Below are 3,957 nucleotides of genomic sequence, written 5' to 3' on the forward strand. Positions count from 1 at the left end.
CTTATCCATCCGTCCACCCATCCCTCACTCACTCACTAAGCACACACTGTGCGTGTTTGGCTCTGGGAGGACAGAAGGTAACAAAGGTCAGGTTTGGCCTTTCTGAGCTCAGTGTCACTGTGAGAAAAACCTTGTAGATTAAGTCTGGAGGACAGGGCGGCCCCAGCAGGAGCCTGAAGAAGAACAGCACCCTTGTGAGATTATAAGGGCAATGTGATTGCCAAAGCTTCCAATGTTACCTCAAGGGAATGTTAGGATGCCTTCTTACTGGACTAGGAAACCCCAAGTTGAGACGTTCCCTGGGATGCAAGGTAAATGAAGAGGTTCATCCTTCCCCTGATCCAAAAGGGCCCCCAAGCTGCTCCATAGTGGAATACGTATATCACAGCAGTGGGAAGATCATACTTGCTAAGGAACAGTGACTTCCTTTGAACCTTGCCCTAGGACCACTGCTTTGGTACACTACCGCCACCCTATGGGGTAGTAGATACTCTTGCTCTCCCTCAGTAAATGGAGGCTGAGGGCCAGCCTGGCTGGAAGGGGAGAAATGAGACCTGAATCTGGAGCCATTGTTTGTGAACTCGGTGATGGGAATGGTTCTCGGAAAAGTTCCAGATAGATCAGACTGCAGTCTACTCTTGAAGTATATAAAGATTGGATTCATGGGAAATTCAGTGTATTTTCAGGCATGTTAAAAAATAGTGTTTACATGTGACATGGGCTTAGGTGCCAGGGTAAGAGAATTGTGAAAAGGCTCCACTTATTTCCTAAATCTTCCCAAGAGGGCCTTGTCTCCATACTTCCTGTCCGAACTACACCTACCTGCATGAGGGGAACATTCTAGACAGCATAAGAAGCCAGAGTCGTGGGAACTGTTTGTTAGAGGGATTCCATTCTCTTTCCTGCTGAGAACACGTGACCCTCTTAGAAATCTAGAAACTTCTGAGGTTCATCCAAATTTAGCACTTTGAAATATAACATGTTACAAGTTTTCCTAGACAGGTGATGTTTTCTTTTCAAATTGCTGAAGAAGAGAAAATCACTATCTTATTCCAAAATAACAACCATTAAAAATGATTTTCAAAAAACAAATAAAACAACTTGGTGTTCTGGAAGGTCAGCTGCTCATGACCCCAGCAAGGGTAGTGGTTGAGTTGCTTATATAAGTGCAGCCATGTCCGATGCAAGGGTGAAATATTATATAGGCTGTACAGAACCACCGTGAAGATATCCCAGATCACGCTATCCCAATCATCATGCGGATAAAAGCCAAGTTTCTACCTTAGCACTGTTGGGAACCTTCTGTATCCACAAAAACTCCCTGGACACAGCTGGGCCAGGAAGCCACCCCGGGTTGCCATAGCTTGAGCCATAGTGTGAGGGAAAGCTTAGGCTCCTTTCCTGGGTGATTCTTCTGAGGACTTTTAGGCACTTTGATTTGTAGGAGCAACCTGAGTGTGGTGGGATCTGAGGACCCTGTTCTCACCCAGGTTGGCATGTGCAGGCTTCAGCCATCATCGGTGTCCCCAGAAGGAAATGAAGCAAACCCATGGGGCCCTCAGCACTCACCCGGAAAACTTGGCTCCATCATGAAAGGAGTCCCAGTCAAAAGCTAAATGGCCCTTCACAGACACAGGCAGCCATGATGGAAGCTCACTCCATTCCTGATCCAGGGCAAGGAGTGAGAGTGTGTGCAGAAGAATGCCAGCTCTGAGCTCTGTTCCAATCTGTTCACTCCTTGAAGTTGATGGTAAGAGTTTGTGTGAGGAGAATTTGGTGGCGAAGATCACACTTGCAGTCTTTCCAATTCCTAATCTTCTGACTCTTTTCATCCTTGGTTTTATTCTTTACCTCAGCCTCTGACAGAGATGTTACTGAGGTCCTCAGGCTGCACAGGAAGAAACTGAGGCACAGAAAACTTGCTCACAGTTGCCCCCTAGGGAAGTAAATCTCTGAGACTAAAACCTAGTTCCCCTGACTTCATAGTCTGTGGCAGTGATAGCTGATAAACCTATAGGTTCTGGGACACCCTGGCCTGGAGAAGACCATTACCCAGACCCAGGCCTTCCCCTGCACAGCAGACCTGCGTCCTGCCAAGTTTCTGAGATAATTAGAAAGCAGAGGCTCAAGACAGGCTTCTCAGTGAAAGGGGCATTGGAATGAGGCTGGTGAGTGGGGCTGGCATTGAGAGTTGAGGCTACACAGTCCTCCCACACTCTGTCAGAAAATTCACCACTGGAGAAATGGCTCCAGGCTTCTCGACTGATATCTTGTCCTGTAGAACACTTTAAGAATAGGAGCGGTCAAAGAGGCTTTGTGGACTGCTCATACATCCTTCATCAGTCTTCCCCCAAGTAGGCTGGGAGGTTTTTGGGAGCACTCACTGGGTATTCTCCACTTCCAGCCTCTTGAGCTTGGTGGGGCATGTGACCAGTTCTGACCAATGAGCTGAGAGCTGAAAGAACACAGGTTGCCTTCAGTGTTGGGAGAAATCCTCTGGAGCTTTCTTTCTGCTAACAGAAGAGGCAACTTTCAAGGTGAGAATTCCTCTATCAGTTGGGTCCCCTGAGAGACTCCAGTGAGCCTGATATTGGGGGCATGGATGAAAACCAAAGCCCTCTCATCCTGGGGTGACAATGGGGTATCTGACAGGGAAAGCCAAAGCAGGAGAAATGGGAGTTCAAGGGAAATACTGGTCAGAGATTAAGCGCCATGCTAGAATTATATGTCTAGAAAGAAGGGAGCAGGATTTGAACCCTTGTCTGTTTCCAGAGTGCAGGTGTTCTGCTACCTAGTAACTGACTTGTGGTCTCAGATGCAGACAGCTGTGAAATCATGATCAAGAGAGGACAAGGGGTCAGGACAGAGGCTGCCTCCCAGAATGGCCAGTTCTCTGCACACATGTTGGTTGTACAGTTGACTGGGGCAGAAGTTGTGCCGGAAATATAGCCGATAATAGCCTTAGATGACCTGAAAGCTGCATCAGTGATGTAGTGAGCAGGCCAGCCTATCTTATTCTTGGTCTCTCTGTCCTTTACTGGGCTCTGATTCCATGCAGGGTACTGTGCCTATGACCCATGAAGGCTGCACGTCTCTCCCTGGGGTCAGGGGAGGCCTGTATCAACTCAGCACTAGCCTCTCCTTTGCCACCAGCTTTGGGGCCAGCGTGGCAGGAAATGGGATTGATTTTAGGGACCGTTGCCTGAATACTCTAGCTTGTCTATACATCCTAGCTTGGGCTGCTATACCAAAATATTATACGTGAGCAATTTATAAATAATATAGTTTTGTTTCTCAACTTCCGGAGGCTGGGAAGTCCACTATCAGGATGCTGGCAGGGTTGGTGTCTGGTAAGAGCCTATTTCTCATGATGGTGCCTTCTCTGTGTCCACATGGTAGAGGTGTGTGGGTGGTGGAGGTGGTTCTTTGAAATCTCTTTTATAAGAGGATTAATGCCATTGTGAGGGAGGGGCTCTTATGACCTGGTTGCCTCCTGAGGGCTTTCTAGTCTTAGCAACATCTCCGTGTGGGCTAAGTCCCTACACAGGATTTTGGAAGGAGACATTCAGACCATAATTCCAGGCATAGCATAAACCTACTCCACTGTTAAGGTTTGGCCTGGCCAGGGGTGGATGTGGAGCTGTGCGGAAGAAGTGGGGCATGTAACCATGCCTTCAGTACATTTTCTGAAGGACAACAACTTACCTCTGGTCTTTGGGCATGTGGGTTATACCCATGCTCCTCAAACTTGAGTGATCTGCAATTTGGTGGAAAGGTGGATGCTGGTTTGGCAGGTATGGGATAGGGCCTGGGGTTCTGCTGTTCTCCCAAGCTCTCGGGCTGGCTCAGGGCCTCCCTTGGAGCAGCAAGGGTTTGGATGACCTAGCACTTCTTCTAAGAGCAGTGAGCAGACAGGCCCACCTTTGCAGGCTCCCGATTGTTCCTGGAGCACCCTTT

Source organism: Fukomys damarensis, unplaced genomic scaffold (genome assembly GCF_012274545.1).
Source record: "Fukomys damarensis isolate Sample0158 unplaced genomic scaffold, DMR_v1.0_HiC HiC_scaffold_9, whole genome shotgun sequence".
Taxonomy (NCBI): Eukaryota; Metazoa; Chordata; class Mammalia; order Rodentia; family Bathyergidae; genus Fukomys; species Fukomys damarensis.